Source organism: Chiloscyllium plagiosum, unplaced genomic scaffold (assembly GCF_037043375.1).
Source record: "Chiloscyllium plagiosum isolate Xiang-an unplaced genomic scaffold, Cpla_swu_hap1 HiC_scaffold_11, whole genome shotgun sequence".
Lineage (NCBI taxonomy): Eukaryota > Metazoa > Chordata > Chondrichthyes > Orectolobiformes > Hemiscylliidae > Chiloscyllium > Chiloscyllium plagiosum.
Window position 1 is genome coordinate 3062239 of NW_028270149.1, and position 24848 is coordinate 3087086.

At 45.1% G+C, this 24848-nt stretch overlaps 1 long non-coding RNA gene and 1 pseudogene across 1 annotated transcript; both read left to right on the forward strand.

Moving 5' to 3' along the window:
* Positions 1-4065: 4065 nt before the first annotated feature.
* On the forward strand, positions 4066-14153 carry LOC148148736 (uncharacterized; annotated as a pseudogene).
* Positions 14154-16840: 2687 nt separating this feature from the next.
* Positions 16841-24411, forward strand: LOC122557446 (uncharacterized). The gene is made up of 3 exons (XR_015758557.1): positions 16841-17002; positions 17171-17507; positions 23598-24411. It is a non-coding gene; the product is annotated as an uncharacterized LOC122557446 (long non-coding RNA).
* The last annotated feature ends 437 nt before the right edge of the window (positions 24412-24848 follow it).

Here is a 24848-nt window from a genome sequence, read left to right on the forward strand (position 1 = left end):
AGTAGATGTGATCTATATGGACTTCAGTAAGGCATTGGACAAAGTTCCCCATGGGAGACTGATTAGCAAGGTTAGATCTCATGGAATACAGGGAGAACTAGCCATTTGGATACAGAACTGGCTCAAAGGTAGAAGACAGAGGAATTTTGGGAAAGCAAATCTTAGCAGGACATATACACTTAATGGTAAGGTCCTAGGGAGTGTTGCTGAACAAAGAGACCTTGGAGTGCAGGTTCATAGCTCCTTGAAAGTGGAGTCGCAGGTAGATAGGATAGTGAAGAAGACGTTTGGTATGATTTCCTTTATTGGTCAGAGTATTGAGTACGGGAGTTGGGAGGTCATGTTGCGGCTGTACAGGACATTGGTGAGGCCACTGTTGGAATATTGCGTGCAATTGTGGTCTCAAGATTTACAAGGATGTTGCCAGCATTGGAGGATCTGAGCTACAGGGAGAGGCTGAACAGGCTGGGGCTGAGGGGTGACCTTATAGAGGTTTACAAAATCATAAGGAGCATGGATAGGGTAAATAGACAAAGTCTTTTCCCTGAGGTGGGGGGAGTTCAGAACTAGAGGGCACGGGTTTAGGGTGAGAGGGGAAAGATATAAAAGAGACCTAAGGGACAACATTTTCACGCAGAGGGTGGTACGTGTATGGAATGAGCTGCCACAGGATGTGGTTGAGGCTGGTACAATTGCAACATTTAAGAGGCATTTGGACGGATATATGAATAGGAAGGGTTTGGAGGAATATGGGCCGGGTGCTGGCAGGTGGGACTAGATTGGGTTGGGATATCTGATTGGCATGGACGGGTTGGACCGAAGGGTCTGTTTCCATGCTGTACATCTCTATGACTCTATGAATCAATGCTCTGTAGCAGCAGAGTGTATTATCTACAAGACACACTGCAGAACTCGAGATTAGAGTGGTGCTGGAAAAGCACAGCAGTTCAGGCAGCATCCGAGGAGCAGGAAAATCGATGTTTTGGGCAAAAGCCCTTCATCAGGAATAGAGGCAGAGTGCCTGCAGGGTGGAGAGATGTGGAATCTGGTTTCCAGCATCTGCAGTCCTTGCTTTTACACTGCAGGAACTCACCAAGGATCCTCAGACAGTACTTTCCAAATTCATGGCCACTTATATTTAAAGAGTCATAGAGTCCTACGGCATGGGCCCAAACTGGTCCATGCTGACTAAAATGTCTGTCCACGCTAATCCCATTTCCTTGCACTTGGCCCATATCCTTCAAATCCTTTCCTATCCATGTATTTGGCCAAATGCTGGGTGGCACGGTGGCAGAGTGGTTAGCACTGCTGCCTCACAGCACCAGGGTCCCAGGTGTGATTCCAGCCTCGGGTGGAGTTTGCACATTCTCCCCGTGTCTGCGTGGGTTTCCTCCGGGTGCTCCCGTTTCCTCCCACAATCCAAAGATGTGCAGATCAGGTGAATTGGCCACGCTACATTGCCCATAGTGTTAGTGTTAGGAGGGAAATGGTTCTGGGTGGGGTACTCTTTGGAGGGTCAGTGTGGACTTGTTGGGCGGAAGGGCCTGTTTCCAAACTGTAAGGAATCTAATGTAAATATTGTTAATGTACCCGCCTCAATCCATCCAAAGATGTGCAGGTTACGTGAATAGGCCATGCTAAATTGCCCGTAGTGTTCAGGGATGTGTAGGCTCGGTGTATTCGTCAGAGCAAATGTAGAGTAATAGGATAGGGGAATGGGTCTGGGTGGGTTATTCTTTGGAGGGTTGGTGTGAATGTGTTGGGCTGAATGGCCTGTTTCCACACTGTAGGGGTTCTATGTTGGGATTCTACTCCATGACTTCTACTGGCAGCTCATTCCATTTGCATGTAAAAAGGTTGTCCCTCAGGCTCCCTTTTTATTCTTTTCCTTCTAACCTTAAACTGATGCCCTCTAGTCCTCGATTCCCTAACCCTGGGAAAAAGACTGAGTGCATTTACTCTATCCATACCTATCATGATCTTGCACACTTCTATAAGATCCCCCCTCAGTCTCCAATGCTCTTTAAAAAAAAGTCCTAGTTTGTCCAGCCTCTTCCATCTTGAAGGACAAGAGCGCACTATATGGGAACAAGATACATGGGAACACTATCCCTGCAAGGTCCCCTTCAAGCCACTCACCACTCTGACTTAGAATTATATCGCTGTTCCTTCAGTGTCACTGGGTTACAATCTTGGACTTATATCCCTAAGGGCATTGTTGGTCTACTTAGAGCTTATGGACTGCAGTGGTCAAGAAAGCAGCTCACCATCACCTTCTTAAGGGGCAACTAGGGATGGGCAATAAATGCTGGGTCCAGTCAGTGACATCCATATGCCACAAATGAATAAAACAAAGGTAGAAATCACGTCAGGATGGTGAGTGGCTTGGAGGGGAACTTGCAAGGGGTGATGTTCTAGCTGATGTTCCATATATAAATGGAAATAATTTTTGGTTTTGAAGTTTCTGTCAAAGAGCACTTGGTGAGTTACTGCAGTGCAGACGACACTAAAGTCGGTGGAGTAGTGGACAGTTTGGAAGAATGTTACAGGTTGCAGGGGGACTTGGATAAACTGCAGCATTGGGCTGACGGGTGGCAAATGGAGTTCAATGCAGCTAAATGTGAGGTAATGCACTTTGCGAAGGATAACAGGAAGGCAGAGTACTGGGTCGATGGAAAGATTCTTGGTAGTGTGGATGTGCAGAGGGATTTTGGAGTCCATGTGCCTAGATCCCTGAAAGTTGCCACCCAGGTGGATAGTACTGTTAAGAAGGCATACGGTGTGTTAGGTTTCATTGGTAGAGGGAATGAGTTTCAGAACTGCAATATCATGCTGCAACTATACAAAACGCTGGTGTGGCCACATTTGGAATATTGTGTACAGTTCTGGTCGCCCCATTACAGGAAGGATGTGGAAGCATTGGAAAAGGTGCAGAGGAGATTTACCAGGATGTTGCCTAGTCTGAAGGGAAGGTCTTGTATTCTCATTGTAAAGAAGAAGCCTAACAGGGGATTTGATAGAGACATACAAGATGATCAGAGGATTAGATAGTGTAGACAGTGAAAGTCTTTTTCCTAGGATGGTGACGTCAGCTTGTACGAGGGGGCATAACTACAAATTGAGGGGTGATAGATTTAAGACAAATGTCAGAGGCAGGTTCTTTACGCAGAGAGTGGTAAGGGCATGGAATGCCCTACCTGCTAATGTAGTTAACACAGCCACATTAGGGAGATTTAAACAATCCTTCGATAAGCACATGGATGATTTTGGGATAGTGGAGGGGGACGAGCTGAGAATAGTTCACAGGTCAGCGCAACATCGAGGACCAAAGGACCTGTTCTGCGCTGTATTGTTCTATGTTCTATGTTGTAGATGGTACGCACTGCTTCCAGTATACATTTGTTATGAAGAAATCAAAGGTTAAAAGTTGTGGATGTGGTACCAATCAAGCGGGCTATTTTTGTCCTGCATGGTGTTGTTGGAGCTGCCCTCATCCAGGCAAGTTCGGAGTATTCCCTCACCCTCCTGACTTGTGCCTTGTAGACCTTGGTGGACAGGCTTTGGGGAGTCAGGAGGTGAGTTAGTCTCTGCAGAATTCCCAGGGAAGATGATGGCAGTGTCTGGGGGACTTTGTTCCATGAGATTCCGTGAGTATGACTATGTCAGGCTGTTGTCGAGAGTGTGGTGCTGGAAAAGCACAGCAGGTCAGGCAGTATTCGAGAACCAGGAGAATCGATATTTTAGGCATAAGCCCTTTATCAGGAATGATGAATAAATATGTCAGGCTGTTGCTTGACTAGTCTATGAAACAGCTTACCCAGTTTTGGTTCTAGCTCCCAGATGCCAGGAAGGAGGACAGAGTCAACAGGGCTGTTTCTGCCAGAGTTGTTTCTGGGTTGTTGTTGGGTGGCCCACCTGCTTTGTTGACTGCCCTGTAACAGTTTGGTAGAACTTAACGGCCTGCTTGGCCACTTCTGAGGAATGTAAGAGCCAAACGCCTTGCTGTGGGTCTGGAGTCACATGTAGGCCAGACCAGGTAATGATGACAGTATCCTTCCCTAAAGGATGTTAGTGAACAAGGTAAGATATGGGCTGCAGAGCTTCAGACGACCTTCATTTTAAAGAGGGTAGAATGTTGGGGTGGGGGGGGGTGCAGCCAGGAGATTGTTGGTATATTTGACTCTTGGAGTAACAATCCAGTACCCATCCAGATGCCTTTTAAATGCTGTAATTGTACCAGCCTCCACCACTTCCTCTAGCAGCTCATTCCATACACGTACCATCCTCTGCGTGTCCCTTTTATATCTGTCACCTCTCACCCTAAACCTATGCCCTCTAGTTCTGGACTCCCCCATCCCAGGGAAAAGACTTTGTCTATTTATCCTATCCATGCCCCTCATGATATTGTAAATCTCTAAAAGGTTACCGCTCAGCCTCTGATGCTCCAGGGAAAACAGCCCCAGCCTGTTCAGCCTCTCTCTATAGCTCAAATCCTCCAACCCTGGCAACATCCTTGTAAGTCTTTTCTGAACCCTTTCAAGTTTCACAACATCTTTCCGATAGGAAGGAGACCAGAATTGCATGCAATATTCTAACAGTGGCCTAACCAATGTCCTGTACAGCCTCAACATGACCTCCCAACTGCTGTACTCAATACTCTGACCAATAAAGGAAAGCATACCAAACACCTTTTTCTCAATCCTATGAGCTGAGACAGGGTGACATGAAATGATGTTACAGAATGGAAGTCAGCATTGACCGAATTATGAAATTGGATGCTTACCACCCAATGAAATGTGACACCAAAGTTGCGAGCAGATTGTTGCTTGAGAGACAACTGGAGGCTGTTGTTAGAGAACTTAAAACTACAATGTCTCACCTGGTCAAATATGGGATTGTATCTGACCTGGTCCAGTTTTCTGAAGATTTCTGAAGTTGCCTCTTCATTGAAAACCTCCTCCCTCTTAATATCATGACTCTCTGGGACTTTTTTTTTCATCTCAGTTTCAAGGGCTGTGTTTGAGCTTCTTTTTCCACGGACAGAATGTTTAAAAGTTTCGAAAAATACAGGTCAGACAAACGTGCTTACAAATTAGGGGCAAGGAGAAGATCATTTGGTCCCATGAACCTCCTCCTCTATTCAATGAAATGCTGGCTGATCCAATAGCCTCAATAGCTCTACCCCCAGTAACCTTTGACTCCCTTGTTAATCAAGAAGATATCTACCTCCATCTTAAAGATATTCAGTGACCTCCAACTCCACTGTTCTGTGGAAAAGACAGTTTCAAAATCTCATAATTCTAGGAAGGAAAAAAAGTTCTCCCTAGCCTTGCTTTAAAAGAAAGATCCATTGTCAAATCTTTCAACATCAACGTTGAAATCATTGGGGAAGGATAGCAGGATAGGTGGGGGAGGGGATGTCCAGAGTCTAACTGATCCATTACTGTCTCTAATGAGGTTAAAGGTCAACCCACCATGTCAAGGGTTTACCCAGTCTATTGTCAACTAAAGAGACCACCAGTTTTCCCCCCTTTCTGCAGCCTGGGGTTTGCTAACCTCAGGGTTAACAGGGTACACTTAAACTTTGTAATCTGGAGCATATAAATTGGAACTTCTCAACTGACAGAGGTTATTTTGAATTTGGTTTATTTGCGAGCTGGATTCTGGGGGGAAAATGAACAAAACAAAAACAGCTAAAATAGTTGGAGAAAGCCAAATGTGTTATCAAGGTATCATCCCAGCTTCAACCTGACACAGGGCTCCATTCCTCACTGACTGCTTGAATCAGGGCTACTGGGGATGGGCAATAAAACTCCTTTCAGGAGTTAGTTTTCAATTAGAGGAAGCTGCAGATCGTAGCTGCCTCTCCCACCCTCTATTCCTTTTTCATCTGGTTTTTAATTTAGCAGTGTTATTCTGTTTACTTTCGATAATTAGTTCTATTACTTAATGATTATGTAAAGGATCCCAGCATTATATTTGTGTTGATGTTGTGTGTGATGTAAGCTTGCTTTTCAATTTAATGGGATTTCTGAACTTTCAAAAGGGTCAATGGATATGAGGCCATTCAGCCCCTCAAGTTTAGTACCATTTATTTAATGGGGGAGGTGATGGCCCAGTGGTATTATTACTAAACTATTAATCGAGAGACCCAAATCACGTGCAGGGGACACAGGTTTGAATCTCAACCACAGCAGATAGTGGAATTTGAATTCAATAGTAAAAGGATTCTGGAATTAAGAATCTACTGATGACCATGAATCATTGTCAATTTTCAGGAAAAACCCATCTGGTTCACTAATGCTCTTCAGGGAAAGAAATCTGTCATCCTTACCTGGTCTGGCCTACATGTGACTCTGGATCCACAGCAGTGTGGTTCACTTTCAATTCCTCCATGAAACTTCCTAGCAAACCAATCGCTACAAATTCTTAAAGAAATGAAACCAGACAGAGCACCTGGCACAAACTTAGGCATCGGAAAAAACAATGGCAGAGCCAGTCCTGCTGACCCTTTAAAGTCCTCCTCACCAACATCTGGGGGCTAGTGTCAAAATTGGGAGAGCTGCCCCACAGACTCGGCAAGCAACAACCTGAGATTGTCAAACCCACAGAATCATTCCTTACAGACAATGTCCCAGGCACCACCATCACCTTCCCTGGATATGTCCTGGCCCACTGGCAGGACAGACCCAGCAGAGGGGGCAGCACAGTGGGATACTGTCAGGAAGGAGTTACCCTGGGAGTCCTCAAAGCTTCTATAAGTCTCATGGCTTCAGGTTAAACATGGGCAAGGAAATCTTCTGCTGGTTACCATGTACCATCCTCCCTCAGCCGATGAACAAAGAACAAAGAAAATTTACAGCCCAGGAACAGGCCCTCCAAGGCTGAGCCGATCCAAATCTACTCTCTAAACCTATTGCCCATTCCTAAGCATCTGTATCCCTCTGCTCCCCACCTACTCATGCAGCTGCCCAGACACATCCTTTATAAATCTACCGTGCCTGCCTCTACCACCTCTGCTGGCAACATGTTCCAAACGCCCACCATCCTCTGTGTAAAGTACTTGCCGCGTGTATCCCCCTTAAACTTTCCACCTCTCACCTTGAAAGCGTGACCTCTCGTTATTGAATCCTTCACCCTGGGAAAAAGCTTGACTCTATCTACCCTGTCTATATCCTTCATGATTTTGTAAACCTCAATCAGGTCCCCCCTCAATCTCCTTTTTTCTAATGAAAACAATCCTAACCTACTCACCCACTCTTCATAGCCAGCATCTTCCATACCAGGCAACATCCTCGTAAACCTTTTCTGTACCCTCTCCAAAGCGTCCACATCCTTTTGGTAATGTGGCGCCCAGAGCTGTATACAGTATTCTAAATGCTTCTTGTACAATTTTAACATGACTTGCCAGCTGTTACACTCAATACCCCATCCAATGAAAGCAAGCATACCATATGCCTTCTTGACCACTCTATCCACCTGCAGCAGCCTTCGGGGTACAATGGACCTGTACTCCCAGATCTCTCTGCCCATCAACTTTTCCCAAGGCTCTTCCGTTCATTGTATAATTCGCTCCAGAATTAGTCTCACCTAAATGCATCACCTCACATTTGCCTGGATTGAACTCCATCTGCCATCTTTCCGCCCAACTCTCCAGTCTATCGATATCCTCCTGTATTCTCTGACAGTCCCTTATGCTTCCTGCTACTCCACCAATCTTCGTGTCATCTGCAAACTTGCTGATCATGCCAACAGTGCCCTCTTCCAGATCATTTATGTATATTACAAACAGCAGCGGCCCCAACACTGACCCCCGTGGAACACCACTGGTCACCTTTCTCCATTTCGAGAAACTCCCTTCAACTACTACTCTCTGTCTCCTGTTGCTCAACCAGTTCTTTATCCACCTGCTAGAACACCCTGCACACCATGTGACTTCACTTTCTCCATTAGTCTACAATGGGGAACCTTATCAAACTCCTTACTAAAGTCCATGTACATGACATCAACAGCCCTTCCTTCATCTATCAACTTGGTCGCTTCCTCAAAGAACTCTATTAAGTTGGTAGGGCACGATCTCCCCTGCACAAAACCATTTTGCCTATCACTGACAAGCCCATTCTTTTCTAAATATAAATAGATCCTATCCCTCAGTACCTTCTCCAGCAACTTTCCCACCACCGATGTCAGGCTCACTAGTCTGTTGTTACCCAGAATATCCCTACTACTCTTCTTGTATAGGGGGACAACATGAACAACCTTCCAGTCCTCGGCACCTCACCTGTATTTAAGGATGCCACAAAGATCTGTCAGGGCCCCAGCTATTTCCTCTCTTGCCTCCCTCAGCAACCTGGGATAGATCCCATCCGGTCCTGGGGATTTGTCCACCTTAATAACCTCTAGCCTACCCAACACATCTTCCCTACTATGTAAACGTGATCCAGACTAATCAAACTTCTATCTCTAATCTCAACATTCTTCATGTCCCTCTCCTCAGTGAACACTGATATAAAGTAAACATTCAGAATCTCACCCATTCTCTCAGGTTCGGCACACAGCCTTCCTTCATTATCCTTTAGTGGACCAATCCTTTTTCTAGTTACCCGCTTGCTACTTATATAAGAATAAAATGCTTTGGGATTCTCCTTAATTCTGCTCGCTAAAGCTATTTCATGACCCCTTTTAGCCCGCTTGATCCACATTTAAGACTGGTCCTACTCTTCCGATATTCCTCCAGGGCCTGTTCTGTTCTTAGCTGCCTGGATCTTATGTACGCTTCCCTTTTCCTCTTGGCTAGTTGTATGATTTCTCCTGTCATACACAGTTCATGAATCTTGCCCTTCCTATCCTTTGCCTTCAATGGGACATGCCTATCCTGCACTATCTTTTACCTATCTTTGAAAGCCTCCCACATCTCAAATGTAGACTTCCCTTCAAATCGCTGTGTCCAATCCACCTTTCCCAGCTCCTGCCTAATTTTGATATAATTGGCCTTGGTCCAGTTTAGTACTCTTCCCTCAGGACCACTCTCATCTTTATCTACGAGTATTCTAAAACTTACAAAACTGTGGTCACTGTTCCCAAAGAAATCCCCCCCCGCAACTTCTACCACCTGTCCTGGCTCGGTCCCTAGTACCAGGTCCAATATGGCCCCTTCCCTCATTGAACTATTGACATACTGCTTTAGAAAACTTTCGTGGACATTCCTTACAAATTCTGCTCCATCCAGACCTCTGATGCTAAGTGTATCCCAGTCAATATTGGGAAAATTGAAATCTCCCATCATCACTACCCGATTGCCTCTTTATCTTTCCATAATCTGTTTATCTATTTGTTCTTCTACCTCACGCTCACTGGTGGGAGGCCTGTAATACAGCCCCAACAATGTAACTGCATCCTTCTTATTTCTCAGCTCTACCCATAATGCCTCACTACCCAGGCCCTCCATAGTGTCCTCCTTCAGCACAACCGTGATATCGTCCCTGACCAGCAATGCAACTCCACCTCCCCTTTTACTTCCCTCCTTGTCCTGTCTGAAGCGTCTATATCCTGGAACATTTAGTTGCCAATCATCATGCCCTTCCTTCAACCAAGTCTCTGTGATTGCAATAACGTCATACTCCCAGGCACCAATCCAAGCCCAAAGTTCATCTGCCTTACACACTATGCTCCTTCCATTAAAGTAGATGCATTTCAGGCCACCAGTTCTTTTGCGCTCACCTGCTCTCTGCCTACTCTTCCCTTTATTAACACTATCTTCATGATTCTTACAGTCTCCAGTCTCCACCTCGCTGCCTACTTGTTTTCTCTTCTGGTCCCCAGCCCCCTGCCACATTAGTTTAAAACCTCCCCAACAGCAGGAGCAAAAACTCCCCCAAGGACTGGTTCAGATGTCCTTCCCTTTTGTAATAGTCCCAGCAGTGCCCGCCACGGTGCCATGATCTTGACAACTGCTGCCCTCCCATGGTGAGCCATCTCCCTCAACAGCATCCAAAATGGTATACCTGTTCATACCTGTTCATATACCAATGAGAAGCACTGAAGATGGCTAGGGCACCAAAATGTACTCTGGGTGGGGGATTTCAGTGGCTCGGCAGCAACTCTACTGACCGAGCTGGTCGGGTCCTAAAGGACATCGCTGCTAGGCTGGGACTGCAGTAGGTGGTGAGGGAACCAACAAGGGGGAAAAACATACCTGACCTCGTCCTTACCAACCTGCCAGCTCCAGATGCATCTACACAGTCCCTGTGGAGATGAAGTCTCACCTTCACACTGAGAATAACCTCCATCGTGTTGTGTGGCACCATCGCCATGCTAAATGGCACAGACTTCGAACAGATCAAGCGACTCAAGACTGGGCATCCATAAGGCACCGAGGGCCATCAACAGCAGCAGAACTGTACTCCAGCACAATCTGTAACTTCATGGCCCGGCATATCCCCCACTCAATCATTACCATCAGGGTAGGGGCTCAACCCTAGTTCAATGGAAAGGGCAAGAGGGTATGCCAGGAGCAGCACCAGGTATACCTGAAGATGAGGTGGCAACCTGGTGAAGCCACCAAACCGGACTACGTGCCAAACAGATAAGCAGCAAATGGCAGGCAGAGCTAACTGATTTCACAACCAATGGATCAGATCTAAGCTCTGCAGTCCTTCCACATCCAGTTGTAAATGGTGGTGGATGATTAAACAACTCACTGGAGGAGGAGGCTCCACAAATACCCTCAACTTCAATGATGCAGGAGCCCAGCACATCAGGGCAATGGATAAGGCTGAAGCTTTCGCAACAATCTTCAGCCCAGACGTGCCGAGTGGATGATCCATCTCGGTCTCCTCCAGTGGTCCCCAGCATCACAGGTACCAGTCTTCAGGCAATTCCACTCCACGTGACCTCAAGAAATGGCTGGAGTAATTGGATATTGCAAAGGCTACGGGCCCTGACAACATTCTAGCAATAGTACTGAAGACTTGTGCTCCAGAACTTGCCGTTCCCCGAGCCAAGCTGTTCCAGTGCAGTTACAACACTGGCATCTACCTGACACAGTGGAAAATTAGTATGTTCTGTACATAAAAAGCAGGACAAATCAAACCCGGCAAATTGCCGCCCAATCAGTCTACTCTCCATTATCAGTAAAATGATGGAAGCTGTCATCAACAGGGCTATCAAGCAGCACCTGCTCAGCAATAACCTGCTCAGTGACCCCCAGTTTGGGTTGCCCCAGGGCCACTCAACTCCTGACCTCATTCCAGCCTTGGTTCAAACGTGGACAACAGAGCTGAATTCCAGAGGGGAGGGGAGAGGGACAGCCCTTGACATCAAGGCTGTGTACGACAGAATATGGTATCAAGGAGCCTTGGCAAAACTGGAATCAATGGGTATCGGGGCAAAATCTCTGACGGTTGGAGTCAGACCTAGCACGAAGGAAGATGGTTGTGGTTGTTGGAGGTCAGTCATCTTAGACCCAGGACATCTCTGCAGGAGTTCCTCAGGATAGTGTCCTCAGCCTAACCATCTTAGTTGCTTCATCAATGATCTTCACTCTGTCATAAAGTCAGAAGTGGGGATGGTCACCTATGATTGCACAATGTTCAGCACCATTTGCAACTCCTCAGATACTGAAGCAGTCCATGTTTAAATGCAACAAGATCTGGCCAATATCCAGGCTTGGGCTGACAAGTGGCAAGTAACATTTGCACCACACAAATGCCAGGCTATGACCATCACCAACAAGAGACAATTTAACCACCGTCCCTTGACATTCAATGTTGCTGCCATCACTGAGTCTCCTACTATCAACACTTAGGGGTTGCCATTGACCAGAAACTCAACTGGACTGACCACATAAACACAGCAGCGACAAGAGCAGGTCGGAGATTAGGAATACCGCGGTGAGTAACTCACCTCCTGGCTCCCCAAAACCTACCTACCATCTACAAGGAACAAGTCAGGCATGTGATGGAAAACTCACCATTTGCCTGGATGGGTGCAGCTCCAACAACACAGAGGAAGCTTGACACCATCCAGGGCAAAGCAGTCACTTGACTGACACCACATCCACAAACATCCACTCTCTCCATCACCAATGCACAGTAGCTATTGTGTGTACTATCTACAAGATGCACTACAGAAATTAATCAAAGATCCTCAGATAGCACAACCTATAACCATTTCCATCTAGAAGGAAAGGGCAGCAGATACATGGGAACACCACCCCCTGCAAGTTCCTCTCCAAGCTCCTCACCAACTTGACTTGGAAATATATCGCTGTTCCTTCAATGTCACTGGGTCAGAGTCCTGGAATTCCCTCCTTATGGGCATTGTGGATCTACCCACAGCAGGTGGACTGCAGTGGTTAAGAAGGCAGTTCAATACCACCTTCTCAAGGGCAACTAGGAATGGCCCCAATAAATGCTGGATCAGCCAGCAATGCCCACGTCCCATAAATGAATATAAATTGCCGTATATGCATCGCAGTTACTGTGTACCTCCACCGACAGCTGTCCATGAGACCATAAGATATAGGAGCAGAATCAGGCCATTCGACTCATCGATTCTGCTCCACCATTCGATCAAGGCTGATGTTTTCCTCAAACCCATTCTCCTGCTTTCTCCCTGTAACCCTTAATGCCCTTACTAATCAAGAACCTATCTATCTCTGTCTTAAATACACTCAATGACTTGCCCTCCCACTGTGATAATGAGTTTCACAGATCCACCACCTCATTATCACTCAACTGGACTGACCACATAAACACAGCACCTCTGTGATAATGAGTTTCACAGATCCTCTGGCTGAACTCAGCACCAGTCTAACCAGGAACATTCCTCCTCACAATAGACGTTTCCACACTCTACACCAGCATCCCCCACAATGATGGCATCGTGGCAACAGCCTCAGTACTCAACACCAACAACTGCCAATCTCCGAACACCATCCTACAACTCATCCGCTTTATCCTCGATCACAACATCTTCATCTTTGACAACCAGTTCTTCATCCAGCCATGGGGACCAAATTTGTACCCCAATATGCCAACATTTTGATGCACAGGTTCGAACAAGACTTCTTCTCTATGCAGGACCTTCAACCAACACTATACACGATGACATTTTCCTTCCTCTGGACCCATGGTGAGGAGTCACTGATAAGACTAAACAGTGATATTAACAAGTTTCAACCCACCATCAAACTTACCATGGACTACTCTCGACTATCTGTCTCATTCTTGGACACATGCGTCTCCATCAAGGATGGGCACCTCGGCATCTCACTGTATTGCAAACCCACAGACAACTTCACGATGCCACACTTCTCCAGCTTCCACCCGAAACATATTAAAACAGCCATCCCCTATGGACAAGCCCTACGCATACACAGGATCTGTTCAGATGAGGAGACTTCTGAAGGTACCCAAGGGTGTCCTCATAAGAACATGATATGATGCTCAACTCAACAGTTCCGATGTGCCAAAGCGAGCAACCAGAATGACCTCCTCAGGAGACAGACACAAGCTGCAACCGACAGGGTACACTTTGTTGTCCAGTACCTCCCAGGAGCCAAAACACTACGCCATGTCCTTCGCAGCCTGTAACACATTATCAATGAGGATGTGCACCTCACCAAGACCTTCCCCACACCTCCACTGCTTGTCTTTAAACAACCACCAAACCTCAAACAGATCATTGTTCGCAGCAAACTGCCCGGCTCTCAGGACAACACCACACAACCCTGTCACGGTAGGCGCTGCAAGACATGTCAGAGTATCGACACGGATACCACGATTATATGTAAGGACACCTCCCACCATGTACGTGGCAGGTACCCATGTGACTCAGACAACGTTGTCTATCTCATAAGCTGCAGGCAAGGATGCCCTGAGGCATGGTACATTGGTGAGACTGAGCAGAAGCTACGGCAACGGATGAATGGACACTGCACAACAATCAACAGACAGGAGTGTTCCCTCCTAGTCGGGGAACAGTTCAGTGGTCCAGGACATTCAGCCTCGGACCTTCGGGTGACCATCTTCCAAGGTGGACTTCGGGACAGGCAGCAGTGCAAAATGGCCGAGCAGAGGCTGATAGCCAAGTGCGGTACCAATAGGGATGGCCTCAACTGGGACCTTGGGTTCATGTCACACTACAAGTGACCCCATTGCACTATAATCATGCACTCTCCTGCAGGCCCAATCACTCCCGCAGACCCTCTCTCGTATGCTCAGACATACGTTCCCACATTCACCCTCTCACAGACTTATACCCCTTTAGATTAGGTTCTCCTACACCATGGAAACAGGCCCTTCGGCCCAACACGTCCACACCAACCCTCCGAAGAGTAACCCACTCAGGCCCACTCCCCTGACTAATGTACCTAACACTACGGGCAATTTGGCATGGCCAATTCACCTAACCTGCACATCTTTGGACTGTGGGAGGAAACTGGAGCACCCGGAGGAAACCCACACAGACACGGGGAGAATGTGCAAACTCCACACAGACAGTCACCCGAGGCTGGAATTGAACCCGGGTCCCTGGTGCTGAGAGGCAGCAGTGCTACCCACTGAGCCGCTGTGCTGCCCCAAACGCTCACACACACATTCACATACATACACACTCTCTTACAGACACTCATACCACCCCACCCCCCTCCCCCCCCCCAACACGCACACACCCACATATAAATTTTGTGGGGTAAATTTGTACTTGCAGAATGACGTTTTATTTTCCTCAAACACTGCTTAAATCCATGGAAGAGTCTGTAATACCCTTTTTTAGATTAGAATCAGTCTGAACATTGGGGCACAGACAGCCTCACACAGGGCACTGCGCACCTTCAATGCATTATCTGGGCTATCATTGTTAAAGTGCACTTGAGAATGTAACTTTAAGAAAGTTCTGGAATTTACATATGAAAGAACTGAAATTGAAATCAACATACTCATTCTACAAGATGAGAGATTTAATAAACAATCCATCTCTTTTTCAATATATAATTTCAGTTACATCACACTAAACTTTTGCCATAAATTCTATGTTCTACTATCTTATATTCCACAATCACCTGATGAAGGAGCAGCGCTCCGAAAGCTAGTGCTTCCAAATAAGCCTGTTGGATTATAACCTGGTCTTGTGTGATTTTTAACCTCTGGCTGAAGAAATTCCTCCTCATCTTAGTCCTAAAGGTCTTGTCTTCACTCTGAAGCTGTACCCTCTGGTCCTATTCTCTCCCACTATTGGAAACATTTTCTCTATGTTGACTTTATTCAGGCCTCTCAGTATTCTGTAAGTTTCAATCAGATCCCCCCCATCCTTTTAAACTCTGCTGAGTATAGATCCGAAGTCCTCAACTGCTCCTCATATGGCATATCCTTCATCCCCCGGGATCATGCTTGTAAACCTCCACTGGAACCCCCTCCAACACCAGCACATCCTTCCTTCGATACGGGACCCAGAACTGCTTACAATATTCCAAATGCAGTCTGACCAGATCTGATACAGCCTAAGTAGTACATTTCTGCTCTTGTATTCTAACCCTCTTGAAATACAGCTGCTGTTGCTTGCCATTTCATGAAAACCTTGTCGAACAAAAGCTTCGAATTTGAATGATCCACCCGACTGATCTTCCTCTGCCTTCTGGGATAGAGAATTCTGAAGATTCACCAACCTTCGTATGAAGAACTTTCTCCTCAACTCACATAAAATACTGTGGGTGCTGGAGATCTCAAATAGACACAGAAAGTATTGGAGAAACTCAGCAGATCCGGCAACATGTTCAGGAAGAGAGACAGAGTTAATGTTTTGTGTCCCGTATAGTGCTTCTTCAGAATATTTATTATCTCCTCCTCATTCCAACTCTAAATGGTTTATTCCTTATTGTGCGATTGTGTATCCTGGCTTTAGACCACCCCACCCCAGCTAGAAGAAATATCCTTCCTGCAGCAACTCTGTACAGTCCCTGTATGAATTTATATGTTTGAATAGAATCACCTCTCATTCTTCTGAATTCTGGACTATAGGGGCCCAGTTTCCTCACAGAACATCCCAGGAATCAGTTTAGTCAGCATTCATAGAACTTCCTCCACCTCAAGTTGATCCTTCCTTAGATGAGGACTTCCAGAGTTCATAGGTTCATAAGACCTAGGAGTAGAATTAAACCATTTGGCCCATCGAGTTCAGCTGCTCCTGATCAGCCCAACTCAAATATTCATGTATCATAGAATCCCTACAGTGTGGAAGCACGCCATTTGGCCCACTAAGTCAACATGGGATCTCCAAAGCACATCCTGCCCAGACTCAGTCCCCTACCCTATCTCTGTAACCCTACATTTCCCATGGTTAATCCACCTAGCCTGCACATCCCTGGACACGATGGGCAATTTGGCATGGCCAATCCACCATAACCTGCACATCTTTGGACGTAATGCTCCTTATTCAAACTCTCTCTCTTTGATGTCTTCAGCAGTGTAAATACCACCATCACATCCCCCTATCTCAGAGAAACCGAGAAACCCCTGCCCCACCTTACACCAGCCCACACCACCCCACACTGGGGCAGCATAAAAGCAGCTAAAGAATAGCGCTGATATTTTAAATGAGTTTGAAGCAGTCGGTGGTTAATTATGCATTATTCCAATTTGATAGAATTGTTCAATCGCCTTTGATTTGAACACATGCCCTTCACTGTAAGTGCTTCGCTCAGGAATTGTAACTAATTGAGCTATAGTTGACTAAACGTAATACTTAAGACAATTACACTGTTTTATTTGTCTTCTGTCCTCTTTATCTGCAGATATCAAACCACATCCCTCCTTTTTCTCGAGGAGGAAGAAAGGTTTTGTCAGCACCCCTGTCTGCTTTGTTCTTTCCCTTCTCTCAGAAGTCCATTTCTCTTTTATTCGACTCGCAGCCATGCATGAGGGAATCGCTCTGCTTTGTGGTGTGTCTGTTCCGCTAGTTTTAAATCAGTTGGGTTCCTTTCTTCTGTTGCTGGCAGTGTAAGGTAAAACAGAACGAGTGTTAATAGCATTCACCCTTAAAAGTAGATGGCATACGTATTAGAAACCAAAACTTTTGATGATAATTTCCCATCCATTTTCATGTTCAGCAATTCATTTAACTGTGCTGTAACTTTCCTTATTTCAACTTATTTTTCTTTTCCTCTTTACAGGCACCTTGTGCTTTTGCAACAACAGAATTTATTTCAGCTTCAGGGCCAGTGAAGGTTGTGCTCAGTTCCATTCTGATGTTGCCCAGGGCCCATTGTAATCCTTCAACGAGGAAGTGATTCGTTGCTAAAATAACAGATCATTACATTGAAGCTTGTGGGATCTTGCTGTACACAAAATGGCTGCTGTGTTTCCCACATTGAAACAATAGCCGCATCTCAATGAAAAAGATGTCTTCCCTTTTGCAGATGGTTGGTGTTAACGCCGGTCAGCAGTGATGCAGTGGGGTAAGAGGAGTCACTATCCTGACAGATCCTGCATTATCTGGGGTTAGTGGAGGTGAGTGAAGGGGAAGGGGAGGGGGGTGCTGACGGAGGGGGAAGTTGTGGACATGGTGGCAACTGACAGACACTTTTCAAAGTTCCTACTAGTTGCTCATCCTGTTAGAAATAATGGGTTAAGAGGGACCGGGAGGGAGGTGGGGACGTGGGATGTGGGAACTGGTGGGGAGATGGTGAATGAGAACACTGACGCTTAACATAAAATACAGTCAATGCTCTGTTTCTGTTCGTGTTATACTTATAGAGAATGGAACCAGACCCTTCAATCCAACCAATCCACACTGACCATGCTCCAAACTAAACTAGTCCCACCTACCTGCATTTAACCCATATCCCTCCAAACCTTTCCCATTCATGAATTTGTCAGAAATGTCTTTTAATTGTTGTAACTGTACCTGCATCCATCACTTCCTGTGACAGTTCATTCCACACACAAACCATTGTCTGCGTGAAAATGTTGCCCCTCATGCCTTTTTTCAATCTTTCTCCTCTTACCTTAAAAATATGCCCCCTAGTTATGAAGTCTCCCATCCTCTCTCACCTCACTCAAACTCTTCTCTCTCCTGCCATCTGGCAGAAGATGGCAGGAGGGAGCACACAATGTTTCACAGCCAGGCTGTGCAATGGTTTCTTCCCCCAAGCCATCAGGCTCCTTAACACTGTATGATTGAACTCTTTACCATCTGAAATTATTTCCTATTGCTGCTAGAAAAATATCCATTATTCATGATTCTTCTATTACACTGTAACTTGTGTGTTCTGCACTTTTTATGTACTTTATACCGTGTATGCTTGTGTAGTTTTTGCTGTCCATGTAGCACCCTCAGTCCTGGAGGACCGTTGTCTCGCTTTTTACTTGTCACTTGTATATGGGAGAAATGATAAGTAAAAGCTACTCTCCTCTACCTAGGAAAAAGCTCAATAAGGTAACCCCTCAATTTCTTCCAGTCCAGAGAAACAAACTCCCAGCCTATTCAGCTTATTTTTATATCTCCTGGTAAATCTTTTCTGAAACCTCTCCAGTTTAATAATATCCTTCCTATAACTGGGTGACCAGAATTACACACAATATTCCAGAAGAGGCCTCACCAATATCCTGCAAAGCCTCAACATGATGTCCCAGTTCTGAGCAATGAAGGCAAGCATGCTAAACACCTTCTTAACCACCTTATCGAGAAGTGACATAATTTCCAAAGACTTATGTACTTGAACACCTAGGTCTCTCTGTTCTACAACACTACCAAGGATCTACCATTAATTGTATAAGTTGTGACCTTGTTGTTTTACCAAAACGAAATACCTCACATTTATCCAAATTAAAAATGGAAAATGCAATGTACGTCTGAATGTTTACTATCATAAAATGAGATATTGATTTGTTGCAGCCACTTTTAAAATTCACTCATAGGATGTGGGCATCGCTGGCTGGTCCAACATTTATTGCCTGTCCCTAGTTGTCTCTTGAGAAGATGGTGGTGAGCTGCCTGCTTTAACTGCTACAGTCTCTGTGCTGTAGGCTGACCCACAATGCCCTTTGGGAGGGAATTTCAGGATTCTGACCCAGTGACACTGAAGAACTGTGATATATTTCCAAGTCGGGATGGTGAGTGGTTTCGAGGGGAACTTGTAGAAGGTGGTATTCCCATGTATCTGCTGCTCTTATCCTTCTAGATGGAAGTGGTCATGGGTTTGAAAGCTGTTGTCTCATGATCGTTGAAGAATTTCTGTAGTGCATCTTGCAGATAGTACACACTGCTGCTACTGAGCATCGGTGGTGGAGGGAGTGGGTGTTTGTGGATATGGTACCAATCAGGTGGACTGCATTGTCCTGGACGGTGTCAAGCTTCTTGAGTGTTGTTGGAGCTGCCCCCATCCAGGCAAGTGGGGAGTATTCCATCACACTCCTGACTTGTGCCTTGCAGATGGTGGACAGGCTTTGGGGAGTCAGGCGGTGAGTTATTCGCTGCAATATTCCTAGTCTCTGACCTGCTCTTGTAGCCACTGTGTTTATGTGGTGAGTCCAGTTGAGTTTCTGGTCAATGGTAACCCCCAGGATGTTGACAGTGATGGTAACAGCATTACAAACAAACATCATTTAGAAAGTTGCCACACGGAATACTGAACTAAAACGAACATGTTTAAGATGGTTTAACCTAAACATTTATAATTAACATCGATGGTGATGACGCACAGTTGATGCCATTTGTCTGAAAGAGTGTGGAGTTGAGGAGAGGGAAAGACAATCTTATCGGAAGGGGAGCCTAACAGAGAAGATGATGGAGCAGCAATGGCAGGAGTTTCTGGTGGTTATTCAGGAGGCACAGCAGAAATTCATGCCAAGGAAGAAGGAGAAAGTGAGGACTGCAGATGCTGGAGATCAGAGTCAAAAAGTGTGGTCATGGAAAAGCACAGCAGGTCAGGCAGCATCTGAGGAGCAGGAGAATCGATGCTTTGGGCATAAGCCCTTCATCAGGAAGAAGAAGCATACTAAGGGGAAGTCTAGATAACCAGGATTGAGAAAGGACATCAGGGCCAGCATAAAAACAAAAGAAAGGAACAAATATTGAGGTGAAGATTAGTGAGAAGCCAGAGGATTAGGAAGCCTTTAAAAACCAGCAGAGGATGAGTCAAAAAACAATAAGGGAGGAGAAGATGAAATATGAGAGTAAGCTTGCTAGTAATATAAAGAAAGATTGCAAGAGTTCTTTTACATATCCAAAAAGTAAGAGCGGATATTGGATCACTGGAAAATGAGACCAGAGAGAAGTAATGGAGGATAAAGGAATGGCAGAGGAATTGAATAAGAACTTTCCTTCAGTTTTGAAAGTGGAAAACCTCAACAGCAGACCAGAACTTCAAGAGAATCAGGGACAGAGGTGAGTGTAGTGTCCATCACTCAGGAGAAGGTGCTGGGGAGGCTGAAAGGTCTGAAGGTGGATAAATCACCCAGACTAGATAGACTACATGCCAGTGTTCTGAAGGAGATAGCTGAGGAGATTTTACAGGCATTGGTGGTCTTTCAGGAAGCGCTGAGTCAGAACAGTCCCAGAGGACTGGAAAAAGGCAAAGTAATCATCTGTTTGAGAAGGGAAGGAGGCAGAAAACAAGAAACTACAGGCCAGTTAGCCTGACCTCAGTCATTGGTAAGATTTTAGTGTCAATTATTAAGGATGCTATTGCAGAAGTGCATTACTTGGAAGTGCTTGGTAAAATAGGGCTAAGTCAGCATGGCTTCATCAAAGGGAGGTCATGCCTGACAAATCAGTTAGAATTCTTTGAGGAGGTAATGAACGAGTTAGACAAAGGAGAACCAGTGGCCATGATATATTTAGATTTCCTGAAGGCCTTTGACAAGGCGCAGCACAGAAGGTTGCTGAGTAAGAGCCCATGGTGTTAGGGGCAGAGTATTGGCGTAGATTAAGGATTGACTGGCAGAAGGCAAAGAGTAGGGTTTAAAGGATCTTTTTCAGGATGGCAGTCAGTGACTTGTGGAAATTCCACAGCGGTCCATGTTGGGGCCAAAACGATTCACGTTATATAAACGATCATACATTAACGTTATACATTAGCTGACTCAAAGATAGATGGAAGGAGAGGTAATGTTGAGGAAGCAAGGAGGCTGACAAAGACTTGGACAGGCTGGGAGAGTGGGCAAAGAAGTGGCAGATGGAATACAGTGTGGGAAAGTTTGAGGTTATGCACTTTAGGAAAAAGAATAGATGATCCTCTTAAGGTTAACATGGAGATTCAGCTGGCAGTTAGGAAGGTAAATGCAGTGTTAGTATTCATTTCATGAGGACTAACATGCATGAGCAGGGATGTACTGCTGGGGCTGTATAAGGGTCTGGTCAGACTGCATTTGGAATATTGTGAGCCGTTTTGGGTCCTGTATGTAAGGAAGGATGCGCTAGTGTTGGAGGGGGTCCAGAGGAGGGTTATAAGAATGATCCCAGGGATGAAGGGTTTGTCATATGAGGAGCGGTTGAGGATTCTGGGTCTGTACTCGATGGAGTTTAGAAGGATGAGGGGGAACTGATTGAAACTTATGGAATACTGAGAGGCCTGGATAGAGTGGACATGGAGAAGATGTTTCCACTAGCAGGAGAGACTAGTACCCGAGGGCACAGTCTCAGGGTGAAGGGACAACTCTTTAGAACTGAGATGAGGAGTTTCTTCAGCCAGAGGGTGGGGAATCTGTGAAACATATTGCCTCAGAGGGCTGTGGAGGCCAAGTCATTAAGTGTCTTTAAGACAGAGATAGATAGATACTTGATTAGTAAGAGGATAAAGGGTTACGGGGAGAAGGCAAGAGAAAGGGGTTGAGGAACACATCAAACATGATCGAATGGTGGAGCAGATGTAATGGGCCAAATGGTCTAATTCTGCTGCTATATCATACAGCCTTATGAAACTCATTAAAGATTGTGAGGGGGCTTTGAGAGGGAGAGGTTAGGAGGATGTTTCCTGTTGTCGGGGACTTTAGAACCCTGGGCCACTGTTTAAATGTGAGGAGTTTTGCCTTGATGACAGATGAAGAAGGTCATTAGTCTTTTCCAGGCTGTGGGAGATGGATTTCTCATCTACGTGGGAATCAAGGGAGATCATGGGAAGATCAGACAGGAAATGGTCATTAAGGTCATAAGCAGATCAATCAAGTGAAGGACCAGCCTCAATTGGCCAAATGGTCTAGACCTGCTCAGGTGGTTGTTCTGGAGGATAATGCTCTGTGTGTCTAAAGCAGCAACTCACTGGCTTAATGTGCAGTGGGATAGCATGAGAGTCACTGCAGGAAAATAGCTGTGGAGTTGGAGATGAGTATGCTGTTTGAGTGCAGGCAGTACTGTCAAACACACTGTCAGTCATAATCCAAGTTAAAATTGATTGTACTTTGACATGACCAACTTCATTGAATATCCAGAAAAAAAAACAAGAATCTATTGCGAAAGATCAATTCCCATTCCATTAGAATGAAAAATCACCTTGAAGTAAGTTTGTGCTTTCCTGCCCTGGGGTTGCTGTGATTCTGTATTCATGATTTATTCATGATTTACTTGTTAGCACAGAATTGTGTTTAAAATCAGAGTGCAATAGTTTAGTCATTCAGAGGCACAATCCAGCAAACATAAATCAAATCCCACTGTGGGCAGTGTGACAATTTGTTACTTGGCTCAGCATTCTGATTCACCATCCAATGAGATCAGGGCTGATCTGATTATCCTCAATTTCCCTTTCCTGCCTTTTCGTCCAACCCCGATTCCCGTCCTGATTAAAACTCTGTCCATCTCAGCCTTAAAAATACTTAATGACATAACTTTGACAGCCCACTGTTGTAAAAATTTCCAAATTCACAACCCTCTTCAGCTATGTCTTAAATATATGGCCCTTTATTCTGAGATTATGCCTCAGGACCTAGACTCTCTCACAAAGGGAAGCAGTCTTTCCAATGGCTGTGCTGTCAAATCCCCCAAGATTCTTTTATGTTTCTAGAAAAGCAAGTTTGGAATGCTGAGTATAATTCTGGTCACCCCTATTTAGGAATGATGTTGTAAAACTTGAGAGGGTGCAGAAAAGATATATAAGGACATTGCCTTGGACTGGAGGGTTTGAGTTGTAGGGAAAGGCTGAATAGACTGGGGCATTTTTTCCCTGGAGCATTGGAGGCTGAGGGGTGACCTTATATGAGGAACATGGATTGTACGAATAGCCAAGATCTTTTGCCTAAGGTAGGGAAGGGCACTGGTTTAAGGTGAGAGGGGAAATATTTAAAAGGGACCTAAGGGGTAACTTTTTCATGCAGACAATGGTGCCAGTATGGAATGAGCTGCCAGAGGAAGTGGTGGAGGTTGGTACAATTACAGCATTTGAGAGGCAACTAGATGGATATATGAAAAGGAAAAGGTTTAGAGGGATATGGGTTAAATGCTGGCAAATTGCACTAGATCAGATTAGGATGTCTAATCATTGAGGATGAGTTGGACCGAAGAGTCTATTTCTATGCTGTATGACTCTATTACTGTTATTACATAGAACATCATCTATCTGAGGTTCTACCCTTAATTATCATCCTGAGACCTGTGCCTTCTTCTAGATGTTAAAGATGAGTTTGGAACTAACTACGATGGATCTGGAATTGGATGGCCAGTTGATATGGTTTATCTTGACCCATAAATGAAGAAGGTGTATTGGTTCTGAGACACCAAGAGATACATCAACAAGAATGACATGAGGAGGAAATGGTGGAGATCACTAAAGATGGAGCTTCACAAAGCCAATTTAATACCAAGTGTAATTGACAAGTTACCTCATCCCTGGGACTTCCAGATGCTCTGTAAGGGATTATATTTTGGAATTATTTGTAATATTTCAACAAATTGGAAGTGTGTGTCAACATTTATCTTTGTGGAGTTCCCCACTCATTGGTAGGCTGCCCAATGATTACTGAATCAAGAAATGATCTGTATTTGCACTCCTGCACCTTCTTGTTTGAAACTTTCTCCCCTTTTTAATGGTTTAGTTTTAATTTACTGTGTTGCCTTATTGGAGCAGTCAGACTGCAAGAGATGACAAAAGTTGCCATCAAATGACAATAATACACTATTGTTTCAGTTACTTATAATAAAGGCAACAGATCCTTGGTTATTTCATCTTCAAAGTGAAATGGGGCTAGTTTAATTCAATGTATTTGCCTATGGTTGTTGCTATAGAGATGCAAATCCTGACATCAGCTCTCATCATTGACCATAAAGTTCTCAAAAACTCTTGTCAATTCACTCCCCTCCTCGCATTAATTGTTTCCTCTTGTGTTTCACAATTAATTAATATCAAGTTGCTGTCATTTGAATAGATGTTGGTTTTGCAATTCCCCCTAACATTGGACTATAGAACAGAGAAAGAGAGAGGGAGAGAAAACGGCTGAGACAAGGTCTGTTCAAAGAGTCAGTTATTGTTGCTGTCTGAATTTCTACTCTCTGTGCTTGTCTGGCTTAATTAAAAGTAATTCAGAGTACACAGTTGGAGAGGTGCGTGGATCACCAGGAAATGATGATAGTTAAAGTCTTCCTGGAGTGCTTTGGAGCTGGCACAACAAAGTGCCCTGCGCTCCAACCACCTGAATGGGGCTGAATTAAAGCAGACAACCGCAACACCCAACACACAAGTGACAATTGTTGATTGGAAGGCTGGGATTAAGGATCTCTTCAAGGAAACTCGATTTGCTTTTGAGACCAAAAACAAGGGTAAAGAATCTCATTTTGAGTCACACAGTTTGAAATGAATAAATGAATGAATGGTGTCTGGCCTGTACATTAAAACACACCCACTCCCTCCTGTGTTTCCCCAA